Source organism: Triticum urartu, chromosome 4A (genome assembly GCF_056163025.1).
Source record: "Triticum urartu cultivar PI428250 chromosome 4A, HENAU_Tu73, whole genome shotgun sequence".
Taxonomy (NCBI): domain Eukaryota; kingdom Viridiplantae; phylum Streptophyta; class Magnoliopsida; order Poales; family Poaceae; genus Triticum; species Triticum urartu.
In genome coordinates, this window is record NC_141876.1 from 314,442,606 (window position 1) to 314,458,153 (window position 15,548).

A 15,548-nucleotide genomic window follows, 5' to 3' on the forward strand; every position below is an offset into this window, starting at 1 on the left:
CTATAGTTGACCTTTAAACCAGTAGCATCTGCAAATGTGTGTAGTCGAGCTTTAAGACAATGGAGTTGGGGGGCATCAGCTTGCATTAGAATCAAAGTATCATCTGCATACTGCACTATGGGAAAATCAGGACATGACTGTACTTGCAAAGGAGGTGTAAGAAGACCCAGGTTCATAGCTCTGTTCATGATTAACTGAAGGAGGTCAGCAGCAAGCACAAAAAGGAGGCGAGAGAGGGGGGTCCCCTTGCCTTACTCCTCTGAGATAGTAAAAATTTTTCCCAGGAATACCATTAAGAGGCACTTGAGATGAAGCTGATGTAAATAACATTCTAATCCAACCAATCCATCTTTCTCCAAATCCCTTTGCTCTGAGGATATCAATGATTGTAGAGTGCTCAATGAGGTCAAATGCCTTTTCAAAGTCTAATTTCAACACAACAATTTCCTCCTTGGACTTGTGGCACTGATGCAAGTACTCATAGGCCTAGCCTAGACAGTCATGAATAGCTCTTTCCTTTAAGAAACCATACTGATTAATATGAACCATTTTGAGGATCACTTTTTGCAACCTGTTTGCAAGAAATTTGGTGATGAGCTTGAGACAGCAGTTTAGCAAAGATATAGGCCTGAAATCATTTGCAGTAGTTGGAGTGGGCCCCTTGGGAACTAAAGTTATGAAAGAGGTGTTGATACTTTCTAGAGAAATTTGCCTAGCATAGAACTCATGTATCAGTCTAGTGACATTAGGCTTTATGATGTCCCAGCAGCTCTTAAATAACTCATTGTTAAATCCATCAGGGCCAGGAGATTTGTCTGATGGCAAGTGCTTGACAACCTCATTGATTTCTTCCTCAGTGAAAGGAATTTACAGTTGCTCAAAGTCTAAAGGACTAGCTTGTTGTTGCAGCAGAGAATATAAATCAAAGTGCATTGTGGATTGCTGAGATTGCCCTAATCTGCTCTTGAAGGCATTTGACAGAAGTGCTGCTTTTCCTGCATGGTCTGTTATTTCCACTTGATCCTCATTTTTTAGCATTGCAATGTGATTATGCCTGTAGTTTATAGATGCCTTTGTATGAAAAAAATTGGTGTTTTCATTGCCAAACTTAACACCCTTAATCTTTCCTCTATGTTTCCAATAGATATTTTGGTTTTAAAGTAAAATGAGCAAATGTTCTTTTAGAATCACCCTGCAGTTCCATTCAAAATCACCCAGGTCTCTGAATTCCTCAAAAAAATCAAACAAGAAGATAGCCTCATTAATTGCTGCAATTTTGGATTTAAGGCAAGACAGGTTTTTGGCCCAAAGTTTGAGTGCCCTTCTCAGGTTTTTGAACTTGGCATTCAAGATTTTTGCTGCATCAAGATTACCCACAGGAATATACCAGGCTGCAGAAACTACCTCTTCAAAGTCTGAGTGCTTTAACCAGTAATTTTCAAATCTAAAAACCCTTGCCTTTGGAATAGCAGTCCCAATTTTGATAACACATGGAAGATGATCTGAAATGGGCCTGGAAAGAGGCATAGCAATTGTATCTGGAAAAGCAGTCATCCAAGAAGCAGAGGTAAAGAACCAGTCCAGCTTTTCCAACAAAGGACTCTGTTGCATATTACTCCAGCTGTATTTTCTGCCATGATGTGGAAGCTCAATTAAACCAAGATTACTGATGGCTTCATTAAAGAGAAGCATTTCATTAGCATCCCCACCAGGCATGTTTCTATTAGAAGGTGCTCTAATAAAGTTGAAATCTCCAACTAATATCCAACTAGTGTCCAGAGGCATGTGTATGTTATAAAACCAATTGATAAATTCCATTTTGTCTGCTTGATCACAAGGTCCATATATGTTGGTGAGGATCCAAGATTGATTGGACAAAAGACTAGTGAAACTGATTGAGAGAGAGAATCTGTTTTGGAAGATGACCTCTCCCTCAAAGAGGGAGCCATTCCAGGTGATTAGAAGTCCTCCAGATGCACCAATTGAAGGCAGAAAAGCAAATTTATTGAGCCTGTTTGGACAAAAGTTCTTAATGTAAGCAACATCAAAATGTTCCCTCTTGGTTTCTTGAAGACAAAGGATGGCACAGGCACTTTCCTCAATTTTTTGCCCTAGAGCAAGCCATTTATCAGGAGAGTTAATCCCTCTGATGTTCTAGTTTAGGATATTCCAACTTCTATTTTGATTATTCCAAACAATTTATAGGAACAGCCAGAAATCAAGCACCACCACTTGGCCAGTACCCAGGAAAGAATGTCGAACAAGGCAGCAGAGCAAGCAATTTTAGCAGATACAACAACCACATCATCCACATGATAGCAAGAGAGATAAGTTCCCAGAAGGTATTATAGTAGCAAAGTGCATTGACAGAGGAAAATGAACTAGTACAGCAAGTCCATAGGGCCCATAGATTGCAAGTACAACCAAAAGGAACATGGATACAAGTCATGACTTTAATCCCCTCTCTCTCTCTCCACTACAAGAGCACAGAATTTGATCATCTATACACTTTGGGAGTCCTGCCTGTCCTCATTGGATGGGAGCATCCCAGCCAAGTCCCCTCCCACCTTTCTCTTGGGCTTCTTAGAGATCTTTCCCTCCAAGTCCTGATCAGCCACCTTGCAAAATGAGGTTGTGAGATTTTTAACCACTGATTTCTGAGCAATTGGGGGGGGGGCAACATTACATGACAGACACTTATTATTAGAGCATGAACCTCTTTTAAAACCAGCATTATCTTTTTTAATTCTATCACTCCTCCTTACCTCTGTTTCTACAAGTGGTTTCTTTTGTCCCCTTCTTTTCTTGGAGTTTTCAGCCCCAAAAGGTTAAAGAAGTGCCAAAGAATCCAAGTCCTGATGGTTGGAAGAATCTCCTGCATTTTCCTTGTTTGTGTCCTGTTGATGTGGGTCAACCATGATCTGTTGGCAAATAGGAGCCTTAGTAGCTAGACATTTATCAGGAATGTGTAAAAGATAAGAATCCTATGTGCCCTCTACTTCAGCAAGTAATTCCCATAATGGAGATTTGAGCATATTAAGTGTCCAGTTAAACTTGTCTGGTGTCATTAGAAGGTGCACAATAAAATTGAACCAACTTACTGGAAGTTTAACAGAAAGTGAAGGAGCACCCTCCAAAGGTTTTTGAGCAAAATTCTCCTTCCAAATCACAAGCCCTTCTTCTGATAGAATAGTATCTTTATTAGCTAGGGCCTTTCACTGGATAGATTTCAAACCAAGTAAAGAAGGTGCAAACTCAAAGTGTTCCTCTATTTGGTCAATCCAATTACCTTTGTTGTTAGCAGTAGCCACCCCAGTATTTGCCAAAATAGTTGGGCTACCTCTTGGAGAGCTAGCACCTGCTCCCCCATCCAAATTTGCAGAGTCAGACTGAAAGAACTCCTTGCCTTGACCCGTTGCCTCCTTAACAACAGGAAAAACTTTGTTAGAGTGCAAAGACAGGTTTTGAAGCACATCAGAGCTGTGTCCAATCACTGGCTCAGAAATTTGATTAACTTCCTCCAAAGCTGGCTGATCCTGTAGCTCAACCACAGCCACTGCAGGTATCATATCATTCTATGGATCAGCCACAGCTAGTGGAGCCTGAATAACTTGAAGTGCAGGAACATCTTGATCCTCCTCTTGGTAGTATTGCATCAGAAGCTCAAGACCATTGCCCTGTATTTGCTGCAAAGGTGGAAATTGATTCACTTCCTCACTTGCATGAGAAGAGAACCCTTCTGACAGGGCAACAGTGGTTGTGATGCTACTATGACCTTCCAAAGGAGGTGGAAGCTCCTCACCATTATCCCAAGCAATTTCTTCCTGCTGAACACCTTGTAGAAAATCAAATTCTTCCTCAGCAGCAACATTATTAACAGCTGGAGGCTGCAGAGCCCAGAGCCCATCATCTGCCTCCATATCATCTTGCTGAGCAGGGTGAGGGTTATGGTGAAAACCAGGGAAGGCATTGTTGTTGACAGGAAGAGGATGAGGGTCCACATTATCAGGTGGGATTGGGTCCTCATCGGCAGGGGCCCCTCCCATCATTTGCTGAAGAAGGATTTCCACTAAAGAGGACCAGGCATCTTCATCAAATACTTCACCTTCAGACCACCTGACACTTTTTGGGATGGAATCCAAATCTCTACCTTTAGCTTTTGCAATAACTCTGCCGATGTGAAGAGGATCATTTTCCCAAGAAACTAGTCTCCCAAAATGACTGATAGCCCTAGCAATATCTTCAGAGTTACGGAAATCAAATGGAACAGAAAGAATGAGCAGCCAAACTGTTCTATTAAACTGGGTTCTTCTGCAGTTGCGACCATTATCATGATTGTGGAAAGTGATAAAAACATCTCCAAACTAGCGCGGACTCTGCAACACTAATCTATCTCTGTCCATAGGATTAACAAAATGCACATATGCCTCCCCCAATGGGTAGCGCTGCATTTCTCTAATCTGAACTTGCTGAACATCCACAAAGAACTCATCTAAAACTTCTTGCACATTCGGGAAAAGTACCTCATCAGGAAGCGGCTCTATGGTGACGATGGACCAATCCTCATGTCGCTTCTGATGGTGGGGAAGAACTACTCTGGCCACTCCATTGCGGCCTTCGACGTTGAGGATGTTGAAACCATGGGGAACAAAAGGCAGAGGATCAATCGGAATGTTTGCCATGGCCAGCTCGGTCACGCCGGTAACTGAGTCCCTTGACTGCGAGGAGATTGGTCGGCAGGCTCGAGGTTGAACAGTGGAAGGTAGGGGAGGAGACGAAGACGCAAGTGTGAATCGAGGCTGAAAGTTTGGGAACATGCCCTTAGAGAGCTGTCTAAAAGAGGACGCTCGAATCGGCGGTTGGGCTGGGCCTATGGCCATAAACCAGTCATCCACCACCCCAGGGGCCCAAGCCTCAGCGAGAGGGGATGGGAAAGAAGCCACCCTAAAGAACGGCCAAAGTCCAGTGAGATGGGGCTCAGGGCAGGCCCAGTCCATGTGGCCCAAGTTGCCACAGTCGTAGCATGTAATAGCCAAGTTTGAAAATCCAGGATTCGCGCCCTCCTCCCCCTAAACCATGCGATCATTGATCACAGGTGCGTCATTACACTCAATGCACCCAGCATCAGTTGCAAGGTCATGCAAATCCGATGATGAAGCCGGTAACCCAGCCAACCTTTGGAAAACCGAAACATGGCGAGGTTGCTCCCTCCCGCGATTGCCGGAACTGTCCTGGGAGGAAGAACGGGCATGCCCTGGAGTGACCAAAGACCAAGAATTTTGCTCTTCCTGGTAAAACAAACGTTCCTCACGGCGACAATTTGGACCACCTTCTCCCCATAGGCTGAAAACCAGCTCAAAATCTCGCTCAAAATACGACCATTGTTGTAGAGTTCAAACCCAACAGATTTTGAGGCTACCGAAAACTGGAATGAATGGTCCCGGAGAAACTTAACCCTAAAACCATGAGGGTATCCACCAAAACAAGATTGGAGAACAATGCTCACAGTGTGACAATCCAGCCAAAAGCAAGCACGTACAAAAGAGACCACAAGATTGAACTCATGTTGCCGAAAACCAGGGGAGAAAACCATCGAATGGCCAAAATATTGGTGCATGCCAAGTTGAAAGGCCTTACCTCTAGCAAAATCAAGGAGTGGAGGCGCCATTGGAGGGCCAGAGAGGTGGACGCCAGGGCCGGAGTGGCCACCGGCGGAGGAGTCGCCTCCCCCTACAGTAATGTAATATTGGTTATGACAAGCCGCCAAGCAGTTGATAATGTTATTTACCAGTGATTTATAATTAGAGCCAGTAGTTGAGTGAACGATGAGAGTCCCGAAGACGGTGGCGACTCCAGATAATTGGAATCAAAGGGGTTAAGAGGTTGCCTAATGAGGCTGGCTCGTGGAAGATAAGAAGTTGGACTATGTGGCACCTCATTGCATCGCCTGCAAGTGGATGGTTCATGAGACAAGCCAGCTAGCAGCTCTCTAGGGCCTCTCCGAGTTTGGCACCTTGACTCATGTTGTGCTATCTTCAAAAGAAAGTTTGGGTCCAAGTAAGTGTCAGGATCAGAAAACTTTAATTTCCGAATGACCTGCCTTTTTTTGGGGAGACAAGGGTTCTGAGTCAGAAGAGATGGAAATTACCTTGTCCTTGTTTTTTGGGAGACAAGGGTTCTGAGTCGGAAGAGATGGAAATTACCTTGGCGTTGTCACCCTGAGAATAAGAAGCGTCAACGAGTTTAATAAAGAGACAGGCAAGGGATTCAAGTTCTATCTCCGATTGATTATCAGCCGCTGGTGACTCGCCATGTGCTACAGGCTCTTTTGCAATAGTAGATTTGTTCTTCTTTTGTGTTGGCGCGGTTTTAGTTTTACTTGCATGTGCTTTCTTCCTCTTCCAGAATGGAGAGTCAGCCTGCATAGTTGAACACAGTTAACAAGTGAGAACTCTGAATAAGCAAGGATTGATACGACGGACAAATGGTTATATGTATACTCACCAGAGCAGCCGGTTAAGTTTGAAGAATGGTTGCATCCCTATTTTTTGCAGCTCTCCTAAGTCTCCCAAGTAGCTTTTTCACAACCTTGTTAATTTCATCATCCTCCAAATTATCAGAGCTATACCATTGAGCATCTGTTGAGTCGCCTGAGTAATTGCACATTAAGTCTGGCCGGTGACTGAAAGGCATGATTCTCTAAGTGACCCAAGACCGACTCAGGTCAACCCCCGTTAAACTGTTGGCCAATAAGGCCCTGAGTTTGGAATATGTAAGGGTGGTCTGAGCATCCTCTTTTGGAATAACCCAACTTGGAAGGTCAAATTCCATTGAAAGACGGTCAGCTCTTTAACCCGACAAGGGGTGCTCATCAGCTGGAGCTGCGTTCTTGCAATAGAACCATGTTTTAATCCATCCCATAGGATGACTTGGCGGAGTTGCTAGAGGAAAGGAACCGTCTCTTTGCCTCTGGATTGACACCCCGCCGGGTTCCAGGGTTGGGCCATCAGCGAATTCTGTCTAACAATTGCTATAGAAAAATTCCTTAAAGAGAGGAACAGTGGGTTCCATTTGCAGGTACACCTCACAGAAAACTTGAAACTGGCAGAGGTTGGATATGGAGTTTGGTCCAAGATCTTGGGGGTGAAGGTTGAAATAGTATAAGAAATCCCGGAAGAATTTTGACCGGAGCGGAGAAAAGCCCCTAAGGAGATGGTCTATGAAGATCATGACCTCTCCTTAGCCGGGCTTGGGGATGCCATCTCCTTCGGCTGCTTGCCAGCTAACCTCTTCTTGTGCTAGCAGAAGGCCTTGTTCTTTGTAATCCCTAAGAACGAGATCGGATACTTGGGAAGGCACCCAATTCAAAAAGGGTGGTTTTTGACATGCCGAGCCGCCTTCGTGAGACTAAAAATATAAACAGTAGATTACATAAGAAATGATAACTCGCAACATCCGTTATATGATAAGACGGCGCTATGAGTTATGGTTAGAAATAAGACGGCATAGTCATTAATAACGGATACGTCGCCCGACAGGTGAGCTGGTTTGACAATAGAGGCAATTTCAAAATATGTGGCGGGTTATAGTCTGAATAATGAGTCGGCAAAAGCATGGAGGCGCCTCATTCTAAAAGTGTTGGATAACAAGTTTCGGAAGAATTTTGACCGAAATCTATCTCCATTGCCTATTGATACGCCTAGTTGATGTGAGACTATCTCCTTCTTTTTATCTTCTTCACAACCACCTTCTATTCCACCCATAGTGCTATGTCCATGGCTCAAGCTCATGTATTGCATGAAAGTTGAAATTTTTTGAGAACATCAAAAGTATGAAACAATTTCTTGGCTTGTCATCGGGGTTGTGCATGATTTAAATATTTTGTGTGATGAGGATGGAGCATAGCTAGACTATATGATTTTGTAGGGATAAGCTTTCTTTGGCCATGATAAGCTTTCTTTGGCCATGTTATTTTGAGAAGACATAATTATTTTGTTAGTATGCTTGAAGTATTATTGTTTTATGTCAATATTGAACTTTTGTTTTGAATCATATGGATCTAAACATTCATGCCACAATAAAGGGAATTACATTGATGAATATGTTAGGTAGCATTCCACATAAAAAATTCTATTTTTATCATTTACCTACTCGAGGATGAGAAGGAATTAAGCTTAGGGATGCTTGATACGTCTACAACATATCTATAATTTTTGATTGTTCCATGCTATTATATTATCTTTTGTGGATGTTTTACATGCATTAATATGATATTTTATATGATTTTCGGGACTAACCTATTAACCGAGAGCCCAGTGCCAGTTCCTGTGTTTTCCTTGTTTTAGAGTTTTGTAGAAAAGGGATACCAAATGGAGTCCAAGCGGAATGAAACTTTCGCGATGATTTTTGTTAGACTAGAAGACATCCAAAGGAGTTGAGGTACACATCAGGGAAGCCACAAGTCACCCAGAAGGACGGAGGGCGCGCCCAGGGGGGTAGAGCGCACCCCCCACCCTTGTGGGCCCCTCGCGACTCCACCGACCTATTTTTCCGCCTATATATTCTCAAATACCCCAAAACCTTCCAGGGAAGCCACGAAACCACTTTTCCACCGTCGCAACCTTCTGTACCCGTGAGATCCCATCTAGGGGCCTTTTCCGGTGTCTTGCCGGAGGGGGATTCGATCACGGAGGGCTTCATCATCAACACCATTGCCTCTCCGATGAAGCATGGGTAGTGTACCACATACATACGGGTCCATAGCTAGTAGCTAGATGGCTTCTTCTCTCTCTTTGATTCTCAATATTATGTTCTCCTCGATGTTCTTGGAGATCTATTCGATGTAATACTATTTTGTGGTGTGTTTGTCGAGATCCGATGAATTATGGATTTATGATTAGCTTATCTATAAATATTTTTTGAATCTCCTCTGAATTATTTGTTCGATATCTTTGCAAGTCTCTTTGAACTATCGTTTTGGTTTGGCCAACTAAATTGGTTTTTCTTGCAACGGGAGAAGTGCTTAACTTTGGGTTCAATCTTGTGGTGCTCGATGCTAGTGACGGAAGGGGAATCGACACGTATTGTATTGTTGCCATCGAGGATAACAAGATGGGGGTTTTCGTCATATTTCTTGAGTTTATCCCGCTACATCATGTCATCTTACCTAATGCGTTACTCTGTTCTTATGAACTTAATATCTAAATGCAGGCAGGAGTCGATCGATGTGTGGAGTAATAGTAGTAGATGCAGAATCGTTTCGGTCTACTTGATACGGACGTGATGCCTATATTCATGATCATTGCCTTCGATATCGTCATAACTTTATGGTTTTCTATCAATTGCTCGGCAGTAATTTGTTCACCCACCATAATATTTTCTATCTTGAGAGAATCATCTACTGAAACCTATGGCCCCCGTGTCTATTTTCCATCATATGATCTTCTACTTTCCAACATATAAGTTTCCGATCTATAATTTTAGTTTCCTATTTACTTTCTTTGCAATCTTTTACTTTCCAATCTATAAACCAAAAATACCAAAAATATTACTTTACCATTTATCCATCTATATCAGATCTCACTTTGCAAATAACTATGAAGGGATTGACAACCCCTTTGTCGCCTTGGGTGCAAGTTGGTGTCTGTTTGTGCATATATTCGGTGGCTTATGCGTTGTCTCCTACTGGATTGATACCTTGGTTCTCAAAATCTGGTGGAAATACTTACTCTATTTTGCTGCATCACCCTTACCTGTTCAAGGGAAAAACGAACGCAAGCTCAAGAGGTAACAGTGTCGGCTCGAGTTTTTGAAGAGTTGTTGTCTTCACCGAGCAAGATCTTCAGCAACCAAGAGTCATTGTGGTCGCGAAGAGGTCTGTCGAAGGTTTGGAGATCGCCGACAAGTATCTACCACGAGTGAAATCAATTGGATTATGATCAGCTCCAAGTTGAAGGAGAATAGGGCGTGGAGAGTTTATCTTCTGTGTTAAATCACAACCCCTCCAACCAGACGTAGTCCTTTGGCAGAAGGGACTGGTCTACCAAAATCATCTATCACCATCGAGCACCACTGGTTCACTATACTTTACTGCACTTGATGCCGAACATCCCATGATCATCCCCATGGACCTACCTATGTCTCCCACGACACCACTTCGACCAATGACGAGAGCTTGAGCAAAGGCTATCGAAACTAAGGTGAACTCACTCCTCTCCGAACTATCATCTTCTACATATGAGACATGGCTACTACCTCAAGTGGAGACCCTATGTGTGATTAGGTACATGGAGGAAAGCCACGAGACAACTACACCCAATGGACAGGATGGCAAGGACACCAAGTACGAGGACCAAGAGGAAGCGCTACCAGGTAGCTACAGCCCTCGGACGACCGGCACCTGTCAGATGTCCGACGCCTGAAGGCACTAGCCGGCCAGCTGAGTCACAGCCTGCGCATGCTCCAGAAGCCGGACGACCGACCGCGACCGGACGTCCGACACCTCCCAGCGCCCGGACGATCGAGCCCCACCGGACAACTGGCGCCACCATCACAGAACCAAAATGTCAGAAGTATGGAGACCACCAGACGACCGACGCACCGGACGTCCGACCCCGACCGGATGTACGACGCCACCTGATCAGAGGTGAAACGTCGGAAATCCAACACTCACTGGACGTCCAAGAGCCCATGAGACACCGGACGACCGGTAACTATCGGACATCCGACGCTTGTGTGTTGACAGCGTGTTGGGCCGAAGCCCATGAACCCTTTCGTGACCCTAGACTATATATACTCCACCTCCTCCCTCTTATTAGGGTTAGCAAAGGATTAGCTCATTTGAGAGATAGAGCTTTGCTCATCCACTTGATCCCTTCTCCGTCGGAGTTCACGACCTGTATGGAGAAGATCCCCCAAGTGGATTCAAGGCCCCTAACGGGAAGCCTCCTCAAGACCTCCTCATGGAGAAGAAGTACCACCTCTTGTATCATCCTTGTTGCGTTTGGATCTTTTATCACTCTTTATGTTCGTGGATCTAGCACATGTGTGATTATTCTCCTCCATTTGAGTGTCTTTCTATTGTGTTTTCCCCTCGTGTTCTTTCTAGGATCCTCTCCATTTCATGAAAGATCAGCCCTAGGGTTTCCACCCTACATCATCTTGGTATCATGAGCCTTGGTTGATCACGAATTTGGAGCCCCAGATTCGAAAATCCCCCACCAAAAATAGACCCATTTTTTGTGATTTGTTTGTATGATGAAGTTTTGTTGGATTTGATCCGTGGATTTCGTGTGTAGCGGGTAGATCTAGCTTTTCCCCATCTTTCCCCCTTTCAATCCACAAATTCGCCCAATTTTGCCCAAATTTTGACCCTCCACCACAAACCTTAGAGGTTCATCCCCTGCCCGAAATCGCCCAAGCACCGAATGTCTGACACTCTCCGAACGTCCGACAACCTCCAGTCGTCCAAGCACCACTGAACGTTCGATGAATCCTGACGGAACTGAACTCCGTTCAGTCCCACTGACTCATTACCACTTCTACATACACATTTCCATACCACCGCCGCTTTCCGCAACCACCACCACTTCCCGCTATGAACTCCGAAAGTTTTGACACATTATTTTCTTTGAGAATTTGAGTGGCGGTTTCCGTTTCCTAACGTGTTTCGGGAACTTAGAGACGGTTCGACATTGACATCACCACCGCTCATCTTCGCCAGACTGCTCATCGACAATGACCACTCCACCATTTTTACACCCTCAACCATAAGCAAGGATGGTAACCTCGACAACACCTTTGTGTACTCCCTTGGCATTGCATTGATAACCCCATAGCCCCATTTTGCGTACCTTTCCTATCGATTCTAGCCTTTGAGTATTGCTGGCAACATTACTTGTGCACACTAGTGATCATAGTTCCCATAGTATATATGCCACATTACATAAGTATACATATCTTGGTATCATCACTTGTGTCACAAGGTTGTCATCACATATAAACAATTGCTATCTTGGCTTTGAAGTTTTGCATAAGTGGCCAAATAAAGAGCTTAAAAGAGAAAGATCCAAACAAGCTTTTAAGAAAAAGGAAAAGGTATGCAAAGATCTTTTAAGCAAGAGGCATAGCACCATACTCGATCATCTTGGATCATATCATCGAAAGACCATACATATAGCATACTTGGGATAGAAGTCGCTGCATTTTTGCTTAGTAGGTTGTGCACAGGTCTCGTATCCGCCTATTGTGCAATCGAGCTAGCATCTCTCTAGCATTGTGTAACAAGAGAATTTTCGTGGATTCCACATTTTGGCTCAGTCCTTTGTTGCACGACCCCATCTCTCTACCCTTGTGTGTGTTTCCGTGTGCCTTGTTTTGTTATTGGTCTACTTGTTGCATTTGCGAATTTTCGAATATTTTCCAACATTATTGAATCTTGCTCACATCCGCATCAAATTTTATGCCACCATCCTAACCAAGCTCCACAAAAGGCTTTATTTGTGTAGGTGTGAGAGATTGACGAAATACAGTACCAATTGTGCTGTTTCCATTGAGTGATCTTTGATCCATTCTCAACATCGGTCAATGTACAATTGGTATTGTTCTTCTTTTTCTTCCACTCACACACTTACTGACAATGATGGATAGGACAACTACTTCTACCAAACCACTCTTTATCGAGCAAGATGAGGACCCGAACACCTATGTCACCAAAAACCACCTCTTCGGTGCACAAAGAGAATTGCATCAAGAACAACAAGCATTGAGAGAACACATCGACAATCTTGCCACCGACTTGCGACATTCCAAGAAACATACAAGAGACAACTTCGACAACAAGCTCGACGATCAAAAACAAGAGAACAATGCAAGAATGGACGAGATTCGTGCCCTGTTGCTCAACTACTCTTCTACCTCTTTGTCATACTCAAGACGGAGCCACTCAAGTCGACACTCCTCTGACACCATCTCCGTCCCAAGTACTTCGACATCAAACACTCTTCGACGAGCCGCGTGCCAAGATCGTCAAGCAAACCACAATCCTATACATGGCACCGATCGTCAAGAGCAACTTCTAGCACAAGAACATCGACATCGCCAAAATCAAGCTACCTTTGCGCAAGCACAAGAACGGCAATGCCTACAACAACAAGAGGAAGAGCGAGCACGCCAACAGCAAGACGATCAAGACACCGAAGCTCTCTGTCAACAACAACAACAACAACAACAACAACAACAGCGAGAAGCTCTAGCACTTGAGGCGCAACGTGCCCTCCAAGACACAAGTTGTTCCGTTGCCGCACACAACCGGCATGCTAGTGATCAAGAAGAAGCACTTTGAGATGAATATCAAGAGAGGAACTATCAAGAACGGTTGCACCTACAAGGTCCACAAGCTCCTCCACAAGCTAGACAAGAACCACAAGTTTGCCAAGAGCAACAAGACAATTGGAATCCCCCACACCAAGAGCAAGTTCAGGACGACAATCCTCCTCATCAAGTACGTCATCACTCTCGACCCCAACAAAATGAAGAACAATGCTACAACAAACTCAAGTTCACCATGCCCAAGTTTCTAGAAGAAATGATCCCGAAGAGTATCTTTCATGGGCATTGAAGGTTGATAAGTTCTTTCGTTTGCACAACAATGAGGAAGAGAAGAAAATCACCATGGCATCCCTTGAGTTCCAAGACTATGTCCTCATTTGTTGGGAGCAAGTCATTGAGCGTCGAGAAGCAAGAGGTGAACCACCTATGACAACTAGGGATCAAATGAAGGATGTCATGAGAGCGTGCTTTGTGCCAACATACTATAAATGCAACCTCTTCAAGCGACTACAACTCCTCAAGCAAGGAACAAAGACCGTTGAAGAGTACTACAATGAAATTGAGATTGCCATGATACGAGCTAATGTAACTGAATATCATGAGAAAACTATGGCACATTTCTTGAATGGACTCAATCATCCTATCAAGAAGATCGCCGACTTCCAACCATACCCAAACCTCATCAAGCTAGTGCACTGTAGCGACCCGACCCGAATGGGTCAAGTCTCTATGCTTAAGTGTCATCCCTGGATCGGTATGCTGACACACACAATACTCGAGGATTTATAACAGAGGTAAATCACATGTAAAAGTAACGTAAATACTATTAACTCAAATCCAAAATAGCGGAAGTAACAAGGTTGTGGATTCCCATCAACACCAACGGCAAAGTTGAGTGTAGAAATCGTAACCCTAACGTATCACTTACTCGTCGTAAGATAATCCTGCAACATGAGACGTTGCAGCCACAGAGGGTCAGTACATTGAATGTACTGGCAAATTCACACCATAGAGAATGATGAATAAAGGCTATCACTACATGCATATTTGGCTGGTGGAAAGCTCTATGGTTATAAGGTTTTTGCGAAAAGCCAATTTTTCCCTACTGCAAAGGAATAAATTTAATTACTATCATGGTGGTTGTTAAACATTGAGAATGGTTGACAGCATTCTCAATCCCAATTAAGCATCATCATTAACCCAAAAACATTAATTTGAGAGTAACATGTTGAGATTCACATGATAATCCAGATACTAGATACTCAAGATGTCCATAACCGGGGACACGGCTAATCATGATTAGTTTGTTACACTCTGCAGAGGTTTGCGCACTTTTCCCCACAAGACTCGATCGCCTCCGTTGGATTTCTCGCACTACATGGTGTTTGAGAAACGGATGACCGAGACACAGTCTTTCAGAAGCGCTAGCACCTTACGATGGATAGACCGGTACACCTACTTTCCCCTACATATGCTAGTCTACCCTGTAAGAGTTCGCACGACTTAATCAACTATGCCAGAGCCCATAATGGCTTGTGGCTGCACACGGAAGTTTCTAGTTTGAAAAATCTCATGATCCCTTTGAGCCTGGATGGCGGTCCAAAAGAAAACAGGCAAGTCCTGGATTACCCAGGTGCCTAGACAGGCAATCCTAGAATAACCAGGTGCCTCAATCCACCCAGATGTGTGTTTAAGTTGCCACCTTAAGTAAACCATTAATTAACAATCTCACATCTGTCATGGATACTCTCAAAACCCAATCCACGTCTACGAGCATAGCATGGCCAGGTAAGCATAACGTAAAAGTAACTCCCAAGGTTTGAATGCAGGGCAATAGGTTCCTACCTCATCAACTACTTCCCAATACCCCCAATTTAATTAGATCCTAATCATGCAATGTTTGAGGTTTGATCTAATGCAACGAAAACTGGGTATGAAAGAGGTATGATCAAGGTGTGAACTTGCCTGCAATGTTGATGAAGATGATTCGCACTCATAACTCTTGATAGTTCTACTCGTCACACTCCGGTCAATCGATCGTAAGCAAGTAATAGTAACCACACATGAGCAATCACTCAAAAGATTAGAAAGAACAAAGAAGACGATTCGGAAAACATCAAAACCAAGCAAATAACTCTTGCAACGTAAAACAATTTCTAACAGTACCAAAATTATGTGAATTTGGCCTTATCAGAAAGTTTAGGTCAAGAGCTTCGATT